The sequence below is a fragment of the Dromiciops gliroides genome, chromosome 3 (genome assembly GCF_019393635.1).
Source record: "Dromiciops gliroides isolate mDroGli1 chromosome 3, mDroGli1.pri, whole genome shotgun sequence".
NCBI lineage: Eukaryota > Metazoa > Chordata > Mammalia > Microbiotheria > Microbiotheriidae > Dromiciops > Dromiciops gliroides.
This window is the reverse complement of record NC_057863.1, coordinates 119,262,781-119,276,904: the sequence shown is the minus strand read 5'-3', so window position 1 is coordinate 119,276,904 and position 14,124 is coordinate 119,262,781.

Here is a 14,124-nt window from a genome sequence, read left to right as displayed (position 1 = left end):
AGGAAATCTTTCCTGATTCTCCCTAGTTGTTAATGTCCTTTCTCGCAAATTATCATATATTTACTTAACTGCTTACATGTCGTATCCCCAAGTAGAATGTAAGATCCCTGAAGGCTGGGGCTATTTTTAATTCTCTGTCTTTGTATTTCAAGTACAATGCCATGCATATAGTAAGCAATTGTTTACTGAATTAGGAAAATGGTTGGATACCAAGGCAACATTCAGGTTGTTCATCTGTTAAATTTCATTCCCTTTTTTTCTTTCCTGGGCGGGGCAATGGGGGTTAAGTGACTTGCCCAGGGTCACACAGCTAGTAAGTGTCAATTGTCTAAGGCCGGATTTGAACTCAGGTACTCCTAAATCCAGGGCTGGTACTTTATCCACTGTGCCACCTAGCCATCTTATATTTCATTCTCAATAAGTGACCAGCTCATCCTGATGATGTTTTAAGTGTCATATGATTATTATTATTATTTTTTTTTTTAGTGAGGCAATTTGGGTTAAGTGACTTGCCCAGGGTCACACAGCTAGTAAGTGTCAAGCGTCTGAGGCAGTATTTGAACTCAGGTCCTCCTGAATCCAGGGCCGGTGCTTTATCCACTGCACCACCTAGCTGCCCCAGTGTTATATGATTATTAATTAGAACACAATGATCCAAGATAGTTTCAAAGGACTCAGGATGGAAAATGCTCTCCAAATACAGAAAAAAGAATTGTTGAATCTAGATGCAGATTGTACCATACTATTTCTACTTTTTTTGTTTTCCTTTTATGAGGTTTTTCTCTTTTGTTCTGATTCTTCTTTCACAGCATGACTAATGTAGAAATATGCTTAATGTGATTGTACATGTATAACCTATATCAGATTACTAGCTGTCTTGGGGAGGGGGGAGGGAGAAAGATTTGAAACTAGAAATCTTATAGAAATAAATGTTGAAAACTATTTCTATAGGTAACTAGAAAACAATAAAATACTATATTAAATAAAAGAAACAAAGGGGGATAATCCTTATATATCTTCCTAAGATCCAAGTTTGGTCATTATATTTTTACAGCATTCAGTTATGTTTTGTTCTGTTTCCATTTTCATTTTTGTCGTCATTTTTTACAGTCCGAAGTTTTACTTGTTCTGTTTACTTCATGTTGTGTCATTTCGTGTCTTCTCCTCCTTGATTAATTCTTATAGCATAGTAATATCCCATTACATTTGTGTAACAAATTATTTAGCCATTTCACATATATTGAACATCTACTTTATTTTCCAAGCTACTTTGATACGATAAAAATACTGCTATAAATATTTTAATATTTATGGTGAATTTCCTTTTGCCATTGACCTCTTTGGGGTAAATTCCTAGCTATGAAATCTCTGAGCCAAAGGGAATGAGTATTTTATTATTCTCTTTTCAAAATTCCAAATTTCTTTCCAGAATGGTTGTACCATTTCACAACTCAAACAACAGTGCATTTTTAAGTCAGCATTTTGAACAAGTGTGGTGAAGCACTTTGAAAAACCATGACATTCTCCAGTATTCCTTTTTTCTGCTTTGTCTCTTTTTCACTTGAGCTATTTTCCCCGTTTGTCCCTGCCCCTACAAGTTCTAGCAATTGTATATTAAATGGCAACAAGGTCACTTGCTTCTTTTCAAATTAAGTTAAAAATGAAAATATATACCCTAAATGGAGACTCATTTTGATGTAAAGCTAAATACCTCTCACTCACATTATACACATATTATAATTCTGTCCATGCTGAAATAAATACCATCTACTTTCAATAATATTTCAGTTTTCATTTTCCTGAAAAGTTCTGGAGGCCTGAAATACTCTCACTTTCCCACTTTTCACATCGAATCCCTACTAGTCCTTTAAGGGTCAACTCAAATGTCACTCGTATTTGGCTTTTCCTGATTTCACTTCTGATTTTTAACAATCTTTACCCAAAACCCAAAGTATATAATCTCTTAATGTAGTAATGCACTTTCCATGTATAATTTTACATTGTAGCTAAGTATGTTCCCATCATAAAACCCTACAGACTTTAAGGAATATGTCTTATCAGAACTACTTATTTGAACTCACCTTAGTAAGCATAGTATTCTCCATTTAATAGTCCCTTAAATATTTAGTGGCTTGAATTTAATTATTTGGGGGAGATGCTGAATAGAGTTGCAGGTAAGGCTCAGACCATCTTGGAGTGAACATTTTCATGAGATCCCCAATCCCAGAAACTTGGACCCAGAACTTGTCTCTCATTGGCAGTTCCAAGATTGTTTTCTGACTGTAACAGAAATGTAGAACTGTACCTATGAAATATAACTCCTCTACATAAAGGAACTCTGAGTTCTCCATTTTATAGAGACTTCCAGAGCAGCTTGCCTGTCAGCCAGCATTGTTCCTCTCTCCTCTCCTATTTTCCTTTCAGCAACAAGGAAGTTTGTTACATGATCTGACATCATGATGTCAAAGCCTGTTACAGTACATTGGAGAACATAAGACCAAATGAGACATTGGGATGGGATTGTTTGATTCATGTGATGATAAAAAGAATACAAATATGTTGTATGATATATTTTCATGACGTAGTTGAAATTATATTACTTAACTATCTATTAAATTTGTGTATATATACATACACATTTTTTCTTGCTTTTATAGGCCAAAGAGCCCTTTAGTTATTTATGAAATCTTAAAAGGCTATATAAATGTTGCTATCATTATGAATGTTATATAAAAATGTCATACCATTCTTTCTCATTTTGATAAGCCTCAATGGTTGGACCATTTCCTGAAAGTCAACTGTTTCATGCCACTTCTGTATAAATACAGACACCTAAAGGATTTTTAAAGTATGAAATCAACATTCAAATAGGATTCTCTTTATTTAAATAGACTTATTAGAAATTTAAAGCAGATGAAGATGGTTTCAATGAAATGAATAAATAATTAAGGCAAATCTGTATACTTGTCAGAAACTCCATATTAAGAATTAGGTGAAGGCAGACAGTCTTCTGACAGAGCTGTCATTTTTTATAGCTAAAGGTAATGTTAATTTTTTTTTAAATCTTGATGCTCTTTTCAAGTTTACTTGATCAAACCACAGGCTAAAAAAAGCTGCCAGATAACTTACACAGGTAATAATAAGAACCTTTAATCACAGATAAAAACTAACTACACAATGCTATTTATTCTAAAAACAGTGAACTTAGTTGGGGAGGAAGGTTTTTGTGTTTCCAGCAGTTTTAATCATTGATCAGGTTGCAAAATACAATAACAGATTGCATTTTACAAACTGGTCACTAGCAATGCCTTGTCAGCAGGCCTAGACAATAATCCCTGAGTGTTGTAGGAATGCAGCTGTTAATAACCCGGCTTGTTAGGTGAAAGCTGGCAAAGTCTCAAGTATTTAAGAGGATTATCGCTATAAACCATATTATTATTATATATATTTTTTTATTTTTCACATTCAAGTCCATGATGATGAAGAGTTTCTCTAATAGAAACAGCTAAGTCAAACAAACAAACACAATCAGTGCCCAGTTTTCTTTTACTCACTAATTTTATAACAGGAAAAGAAAATCAAGATTTATCTTTTTTAGGTTAGAATATGAATTTCTGATGAAAGCACATTTAATTGCAAAACGTCACCAAGGAAAAAAGAATGTTATTTTAAAGAAATACAACAAATGGATTTATTTCTGTCAAGGCTTGATCAGGCAGACCTTTTTGTACCATATGACGGATCTCAAGGTTTTTCTACAAGGAAGAAAATCATGCTGAATTTCCAATACAATAAAAGCTCCAAACTTTTGACCTTACAGGAAATTTATTAATGTCACTAGGAAGGCTAAAATGAGCTCTACTAAAGTGAGTAACTAATATAATTTGACTCCGGTTGTAAGCTCTAAGCCTTTTAGGGGTATAAATAAAATGAGCATTGGATTTGGCTTCCAAAGACTTGGGGGTCAGAGAATCTGGCTACTGTGTAACCTCAGAAAAGTAGCCTCTTTGGGTCTCAGTTCTTCATCTGTAAAAATCTGTAATTTTCCTCTGTGTCTAAATTATCTTGGAATGTAAGAGCAAATCTCTTATGTAGAAACATAGAGAAATGAGTAGTAAATCAAAAACTCTACATATATTACCCTGAAGTTTTAGAAAACTCATTCAGCTTTCTACAGAATGTATAGGGAAAATGTGTTTCGAGTTAAGTAAACTTTCTGGTTAACTATGGGTTGCTGAATATTCCAAATATAGAGGATCCATCACCAACCCCCTTCGAGGGATATGCAATCAATGTGAGCAAAAGGCAAACCTAGAACCCAGATCTTCTTGATGTTAAGGCCAGCTCTCTGGAATATTATTTTTCAAACAATTAGAATAAGATAAAATCTACTAAAGCTATGCTGAGGCATCATGGAGCATTCCAAGTATCTAGAATCAGGACATACCTGAGCATGTAAAGACCTGGAGATGCTGCTGCTGCTGCTGCTGCGGCTACTGCTGCTCTTTGTCTTGAGAGGGTATGAAAAAATTGATATTTTTCTTGTTGGAGGTTTTCCTCACATGGATTAGATCACAAATACATAAAAATAGAGATTGGGGCAGTGACATAAGATTTAGAGCTAGAATGGACTTTAGGATCATCTAGTCTATTCTTCTCCTTTTACAGATGATGAAATTGATGCCAAGATGGGTGAAGTGACTTGCTTCCTAGAGGTAACCAGTAGCAGAACCAGTATTCAGTATTTGAATCTATGTCTTTTCATTCTAAAGCCATTGCTCTTCCCACCAAAATACACATCCTCTCCTGATATGTGTAGATGGTCATTGGACTAAATTTGTCTTTTATTTGTTGAAGATTTCAGTCTAAACTTCATACACATTTCCAAATACACAATGTCTTCACAGAGTTTTTTAATAGCACTCGTATATGTTCAGAATAGAACTCATCTTTCTTTCAAAATGATTGTTCATTATGACTTCCTTATTGATAGCAATGATACTTCATTTACTCATGGTCAAAAAATTGGGACAATTTCCTACATTTCCCTTGCCTTCACTTCTTACTTCTGGTTAACAAGTTCTTTAAAAATTATTTCCTTGTTATCTCTCAAATGCTCTCTACTGTTTTTGTGTCAACATCCTAGCATGGCTATTCATTACTACCCAGCTAGATTAAAGGAAACAGTCAACTATGAATGTACTGATAAACCTTTAAAAATCAAATCTCCAGGGGGTGGGGTGGAGAAATGTGTACATGACATATTATTAACTTTAATCTGCATTATTAAAATCTACTCCATCACTTTTAAAAAATTAGGGAAGCAAGGTCTAATTGGTAGCCTTTGAACATGTTCGAGCTGTAAATGCTCATACTTGAAAATTTAACAATAAGATTTAAAGAGCTGATTTGAGCTGGCTCTGGCACATCCTAATTCTCCACTATCATTCTCCCCCTTCCATTACATCATTATCAAATTAATCATCTTTAAAAACACATCTGCTATTGTACCTGTCCTCAAAGCTTTTTAGGGCCTCCTTGTTACTTACTGAATAAGGTCCTCAGTCCTTAATATGACATTGCAGGCCTTCACAACCTGCTATCTTGCTTCCTTTTTAGGTTTATTTCATAAAGCTTCAATAACCCAGAGGATACTTGTTATTCCTCCATTACCTCCATTACTTTCCTTTCCTTGTGCTGTTTCTTATACTATTCTTAAGTCCTTTCCTGTCTTCATAACTGCTTTTTCATCAATTTTTTTTTTAAGCGAGGCAATTGTGGTTAAGTGACTTGCCCAGGGTCACACAGCTAGTAAGTTTTAAGTGTCTGAGGCCGGATTTGAACTCAGGTACTCCTGACTCCAGGGCCGGTGCTTTATCCACTGCACCACCTAGCTGCCCCTTCATAACTGCTTTTTAAAAATTCTATATATTCTTCAGAGTCCTGTTTAAATGCCATCTATTTATGGGGGCAGCTAGTTGGTACAGTGGATAGAGCACCAGCCATGGAATCAGGAGGACCTGAGTTCAAATCTGGCCTCAGACCTTCATTAGCTGTGTGACCCTGGGCAAGTCACTTAATCCTAATTGCCCCCACCTCAAAAAAAAAATTCTACTTGCTATATCAAGGAAAACACTGGATTAAGATTCAGACAACTTTTAATTTAATCCTAACTCAGCTGCTAGTTATCTTTAAGACCTTGAATAAGTCACTTAAATTCTGCATTTTTGTTTGTTTTTGTTTTTGCTTTTATTATAATCAACTCCAAGATCCATATTACACATCCTGCATTGAAACATCTATTTATAATATTATTTTTATGCTAGCCTAGGAGAAGTTGGAAGGGAAGGCATTTTTAGTATCTGCTTTTAAGATGTGGAGTTTAAAGCAAGTTTCAAAGTATTATGAATTTAAAGCTAGAAGGGAAGGCCATTACAGATCACCAAGTAAAACTGTTGCTTAAAGCCATTGTGCTCGAATTTTTCAGTCCAGTGACTGTCTCAACAAAGTAAAACTGCTTAGCTGGCCTTCTTTCATAGCCTCAGCAAAAAAATCAACAGCAAAAACTTCACTTGATCGAATGCGAAGGAAGACTATTTTTTAAACTGAGATGTAGAGAAATGGGTATATCTCTCTGAATGCTGCTTGATTATGTTACCTATGTTCAAGTCATATTTTAAATCTGCACAAAAGGAAAGTAGTTTGGCCCCTTTAAAAGTCATGTGGACAAAAGAATCCCATGCTCTATGTATGGGGCCTGTGGTAAAGATGTAAAATGTATGGAAGCGTAGGGCTAGGCTGGGTCAGTTCGAAGCACTCAGCAAAACTGGTTGCTATGTCAACTGAGGCATAATCAAAGGATTCTGATTAGTGGAAAAATAGTCATGGGGGAAAGAGTACTGTACATGACTGTGTTTCATTTTCACTCAGTTCAGTTGGAAGAAGTCAACAAAGGCAGAGTGGAGGGAACTCTGATCTAGAACTATGGCACTTTAAGACTTATTGATAGAACAAGTTCTAATGAGAATAGATAGCTCCTTAGTAGAAAACAAGTTTCCCAACTATTAAAAGCACTGCAGGGGCAGCTAGGTGGTGCAGTGGATAGAGCACCGGCCCTGGAGTCAGGAGGACCTGAGTTAAAATCCAACCTCAGACCCTTAACACTTACTAGCTGTTTGACCCTGGGCAACTCACTTAACCCCAATCATCTCACCAAAAAAAAAAAAAAAAAAGCACTGCAGCCCAATCTGGCCAGAGCATTGGTGGAAAGGAAAGAGGAATTTCAGGGGCGGAGGGGATCCATAAATGACAAAAGGAAATTTGAAATCTTATAGTTAGTCCAAAAGGACATTAACTTAATTACATATATAAAGGGGTTGATTAGGGGGAGTGCCTGATAATTTCAATGAATTCCTCTAATGACATTATAGAGCATTTGATTTGGAAGTGTCTAAAGAGCGTCTCCCTTTGGAATGGATGCCCATGTCACCTTACTGATAATATACATATAAGTTGAGATGATTGTCTGAGACTCACAGGGTTGGATTCTTATTGAAGAATCTAGCCTTTCTTGTCTTTCACAATTCATTTTTTTCCTAAAACCTACTCCTGAAGTGTAAGGAAGAATGAGAATATCTGCTTCTTCATCCTTTTTCTTCTTTCTCTTCCCTTTTACACAGTTTTGTGAACACTTAGACAGCAACACCATAAATACATTCAGGGATTTTCCTATGAAAAGTATAGGTGAAGGTTAAGAAAGAATTACCCTTTATAATTTAGATCATGTCTAGGTTTTCTGAAATAAGGATAAAAGGATTCCCACATGCCATACCAGTTTTCAGGTCTCTAAAATGCATAACAGACCCAGGTTACTCTATTATCCCCTAAAGAAAATGCATGATATCAAGGTACAAACACTTACTAGAGACACAACCAGATAGACAAAGAGAAAGCATCAGGATTATTAATCAACTGCCCCTGAGAGAAAACTTAAATTGGGCTTGCTATAGTATCAATTTTTTGACATTCCAATGAGTCCTCTTCCCATAAGCTAACTAAAACGCATAGTGTCACCCAATGGTAAAAATACATTAGGAATTGCTGCATAAGCAATCTCCTTTCTACTCCTAAGTAAGTCTGGGCAATTTACTGGCTTTACTCTTTAAGTAAGAAGTGAGTACAAACATGTGGATGATCATCTCTCTTCCATGAGCATAATGCATCAAGAAATCTTCTCACTCCAAAAAACCTATGTGAACCTGAAGAACAAAACAAACAAAATAAACTTTTGCTTAAAACAGTGAGATTAGTAGTTAGTAAAGACAATTTAGCAGGAATTAGTAGGCTAAAGTTTTTACTTTCCCTGATAAAAGTATGTCCTATGGGGAGAAGATGCTATTTCAAAGTTAGAGACTCCACAAATAAAGAGATTAAATTTTCATTCCCACACTCATCCCCCCACATTCACTTTTCTTAGGAGACGTGATAAGAGAGAAGAGGTAACTGCAGTCTCAAAATTTACAGGAGTATATGAGAAAAGCCTTTCCTACCAGCCTCCAAGTCAGCATCTTTAATCTTGTGTGGGTTAGAAAGCTGTAACTATCTCAGCATTAAAAACAAACAAAAAACATTCTTGCCAATGAAAACATTCATTTGAATTAATAAGAAAAACCTGTTAGGAAAAAAAACAGCACATAAGTGGATGCAAATTCAGAAACATAATAAGAAACTAGTGCTGATGGAAGAATTTTTGTATTAAGATGGTATCGTCTCACTGTACATTTATATATAAATACACATATATACACATGTACATATTACCACATATACACATGCACTTTTGTACATGTATATATGTATACATGTACATACATATATATTCATACTATATATTTAGTAGTAAATTGTTGAATTTTCAATTTAGAGATAATAAAAAATACTAAAGTGAATTTTCCCTTTGGCTAGTTGTCATTCACTTGAAAATGTGGATCACAGAATTTCAGAATTGCAAGCAATCTCAGAGCCCATTGTGTCTAACTCTTACCTGAACAGGAATTTCCCTAAAGCATGACTAAGAAGTGCTTATTTGGTATTTCCTTGAATATTTAGAGTAAGCATAAATCTATGACCTCCTAAAACAGTCCCTTCACTATTGAATACTTCTGGTTGTTAGTGTTTCTCCTTTCTATAGCATTCATCCACTGCCTTTAGTTCTCATTCATAGGGAAAAGGAGAGCAAGTCTGATCTCTCTTGCATGAGATATCCTTTCACATGCCTAAAAGTAGGTATTATGTCCTCTTTGATATATTTCAGAATAGGAAAGGAAGTGGTTGTCTGGGTGAGTGGGGGGAACTTTGCATCACATATCTCTGATAAGAGTTTGAAATCCAAGAAATAGTAACTCAGAATAGAAATATATATGACCCACAGTGATTCAAAATAGATAAATGCTTTTGAGACATGAACAAAGATTTCTCAAAAAAAATAATAATGGGAAACTACTCACTACTACTATTTGCAAGAAGCCCCCAAATGACTAAGAAGATAAATGCAGATCAAAACAACCTGAGCTTTCATAGCACACCCAGAAAAATGTGGCAAAGATAACAAATTATGGTACTAGCCAATGGTGGAAGGGTTGTAGGAAAATAGGAACACTAATTCATTGTTGGTGCAGATGTAAATTGGTACAAGCATTCTGAGAAACAATTTGGAATTATACAAATGAAGTGATTAAAATGTCCATACCCCTTGAAGCTGAGATTCCACTACTAAGCATACACTCCAAAGAGGTGGTCAAAATGAGAGGTTCCATATATACCAAAGTATTTATAGCAGCACTTTTTATGATAGCAAAAAAATTTTAAATGAAATGTAATTCATTGATGTAATGGTGTTTTACTATTGAGAGCTGCAAAATTTCCACCCAGTCCCCTCTTTCCCAGGCAAATAAATTGCCTGGGGCTGACTGTCTTTGTCATTTCCAGACTCTTGATGGACTTATGGACCTTCCCCCAAACAACTTATCCCCTCCCAACGTTCCCCACCTTACTAGCTGGATTTTATGTTATTATGTAAAAAGGGTCCACCTACATTAAGTAGTTTCTATTCAGTCAGTAACGCCTATACTTAATTTAGGAGCAGTCCTATTATTTCTTTTGTCAGAGGTTCATTTACATTAATTAGCCATATGTCATTCTGGAGCAATCTTTTGGTTCCTTTTTTGTTCTGTTACCCCATTAAAAACCCTGTCCTCTGTTCCCATCTTTGGGTTTTCCTATCTTCTGAGCTTTGTGATACCAGGAGCTATAGTTCCCCTGCCCCGATTAAAGACCTTATTTCTTCTATATTGATTGTTTCCTTAATTTCCAGGTTAATACTATGAAATAATGAATAATGATAAAGACAGAAATCCATGGAAAGACATTTATGAACTGATGCAGAGTGTATTAAGCAGAGTCAAGGGAAAAATGCATAATGATTTATAGCATTATAGGCATATCTGTCCTCTGGTTTAGTTTCTCAAGGAGAAGATTCCTTGATGTGCCCCAGAGAACTTCTGGGGTGTTCTGCACCCCATGACAATATAACCAGAACAACAATAAAAACATTTGCAAGTAAATGTCACAAAATTATAAAGAATAAAGTTGGCCTCAATGAACATGATACCATCCCACCTACTCCTTTGAAGAGATTGACATCCATGAGTATGGAATATTACATAAAATATGAGGGGTTTTTTTGATGTATTGATAGGTTTTGCTTATTGTTTTCTTTAAAAGCATAATTCTTTGTTATAAGGCATGGCTCTCTGGGAAGATACAAGGGGAAACAGGTGATTTCAAAACCAAATATATTAATAAAAGTTTTTACAAAAAGAAGCAAATCTAGTGTATGTGACAATATATAAGACAGATCAAATTGTACATAGACTGGAGACAGAGAAAATATCTATGGCATGTTTTAATATTCCAGAAAATATGCAATAAGGATTTTAAGGCCCTTCTAACAATACTTTAGCAATACAAATTTGAGGTATGAAGAGTTAAATCCCTTTCTTAAACATCTTGTCTCTAAGTTTCCAGTTTAGCATTTTTCCATTTTCTTTTCCCATGCCCAAGTAAATCACTTTATGCTGTTTCTGGCAGAATTCTAAGAAGTTGTCATCTGAGTTTCAGTTTATGCCAAAAGAATTTACACTATCATTTCATTCCCAAGTATTTAATTTTTATTCTTCCACATGAACTGTTTGGCTAGGTGGACATATATGCTTAACTTGCTGGAGTAAAAACATTTAAACAAAATTACCCATCTCTTCTTTTACCACTTTTTCAATTCTGTGAACAAAGGCAGGTATTGTTCATTGATGCATGACAGTCTACTTCTGATGATAGCATGCACAAATTTGTAAAGTTATCTGCTTTTTCTCCACACATTTACTCGACTTTCTCCAGAGTCTGCTGAATCAGGAGTACACATTTTACATTTTTATTTTGGAACTGTGATTGCATTGGTATTGAGAAGAAACCCCACATGAAACACCCTCCACTGACACAAGTCAGCAACTCCTTGGTAGCTAAAGTCTAAGAGAGTGCTCTTAGGAGTCACAGAAAAAATTAAGGGATCATCACCAGTCATCTTGACTAATATCTTGTCACTGAATTCCAATGACTGGAGGAGAGTGAGGCTGATGACTTTATGCAGCTCTGTTTTACTCAAATCCAATTCACACCCAAGTCTACATCGCACTTTTGATGTCATTGGTCCTCTTCAAAAACAAATGAGGAATAATGACAACAACAAAGAATTTATCACACGATGTGAATTAGAAGCAGAACTCAATTCTCCTTGTTTCTGAAGCTAGCTTTCAATCCATTTTGTCACAATGTTGCTCTGTCTCTTTTTCTGTCACTCAGTCTCTCTCTGGATATCTCTGTCTCTGTCTCTTTTTGTTTCTATTTGTCTCTGCCTTTCTCTTCTTTCTCTTGCATCTAGCACTCATTCTCTCTTTGCTCTGTCATTCTCTCTTTCTTCTTTTCCCTCTCTAGCTCTCCCATCCCCTCTCTCTGGCATGCTAGCAATGTCTCTGTTTCTTTGGCTATCTCATTAACCACCTCACTCTCTTATTCTCTCATATGTTCTTTCTCCCCCACACCCCCGTAGTATTCTAAATGTAGCAATCTTCATTATGGTTAGCTATTTTATAGACATGCCTTTTTGGATTAAAAACCAGTCTAGTGATATACTGGAATTAGAGCTATCTTGTTGCAACTAGTGCCTCAAAGTATGATTCCTCCTATTTCAAAGGCGCTCGAGGAAATGACATTATATAATACTTTCTTTTAATATGGAGCCACTTAGAAACACTTTGTTAGGTTGTAATAGGTCACAATAATGCTCTCTTCAAGTTCCAGCTGTAACTATGTTTTATATCATTGTTCCAGAAACCTTCAGGTTCTAGTACAACCCCTTCATTTTGTAGATGAGGAAAATGAGGTTCAGGTTGGTAAATGATCCATCAAACAGGTTATAAGCATCACATAGGATTTGGACACAGTTCTAAGTGGATAGCCAGTGTTCTTCTGAACCATGATACAAATTCTCAATAATTCCCAATCCTTTAATTTGGATTTATGTAATGATTTACAGTAAGTTACTACACCCAAAATAATCTCAAGCATAACATTTACTACACCTACATGTATATTTTTCCTAATCTATATTATATTTTAAAAGTAAATTCCATAGGATCTTCTTCTTTGTGAGACCTCGATACGCATTTTAGAAGTCATTTAAAAATAAATTCCATAGTATCTCCTTTGTGAGACCTGGATACACATTTGTAGAAGTAATTGTGATTCATTATTTAGATAGGAATATGCATTCACCTTTAAAATTAAAATTTAGTTCCCATATGAACTCTAAAATGTAGATCATGTTGGACTATCACACAGCTTTCTTATTGTCATGGGGTGCAGAGCACCGCAGAAGTTCTCTGGGGCACATCAAGGAAGCTTCTCCTTGAGAAACTAAACCAGAGGACAGATAACACCTAGAGAGATAAACTGAACCAAATCGGACTGAGCTAGTTTGGGATTCCTACCCTTCATTCTGGTCTCCCTTACCCTGGGGAGATAAATTTGGGTGTGGCTGTGGCCTTTGTGTTCTGAAGGGGGATCGGTAGCCACCCCTCACCCAATTCCTCTAGTCACTACCAGTGGGGGATGGTCCTCCACTCCTCACTCAATTCCCCCAGCTACCACCAGTGGGGGATGGTCCTCTCTCACTAAAGGAACTTTTCACGGGCAGATGGTCCATCCCCATCAGTCCTCTATAAAAGTACCTTCCAGTCTCCTGTTTGAGGAAATTTGGTACCTCTGAGCCATGTGCTTTATGCCAAATTTCCCCATGAAAGTCCAAGGATTTCTTTCATGGTTTCCCTCCCCCCACCCTTCCCTTCTCTTGCTCCTAAATAAACTATCACCTTATTCTAACTATGTTTTGTGTGCAAGAGGGTGTAATTCTTTAAAGAGGAATTCCTAAGAACCCCAACTCCTACCCCAACCTGTACCCCATTTTCCCACCATTACATTATTTCTTTTAAAATTATTTCATATGATGATTGGATAGCCTTATGTAGGTATACAAGTAACAGATAAACATCATCCCTAATCACCAGTTCTCATGTCGACTTTTTGTACCTATGATTCCTAAGGAAAAACAATGCTTGTATAACATTTTTTATCAATCTCAATTAATAATACTGTAATAGAAAGGTTTTTAAAAGTTTCTTTTTTTTATCTACTAAAATCAAATCTATCACAATATATTGATAAATATTCTATAAATGCACATTGCCAATACATCAGAGTTCTTTTTCTCCAGAATCTAATTTCAGAAGTTATTGATAACTCCATTTAAAATAATATTAAATGCAATTCGAATCAGAAGAGATGGGGGTGGGTACTGGTAGATACAGTAGATTTATAATGTGACCTTTCACATCTCAGTTTGAGGTCAAATTTGATTCAATCAGCAACTGAATAAGATAGATAGTTACAGCTAAATTTCATCTAAAATTATAATTCCTCCACTCTTCTAAAATGGACAAATGTTGGAGTTAT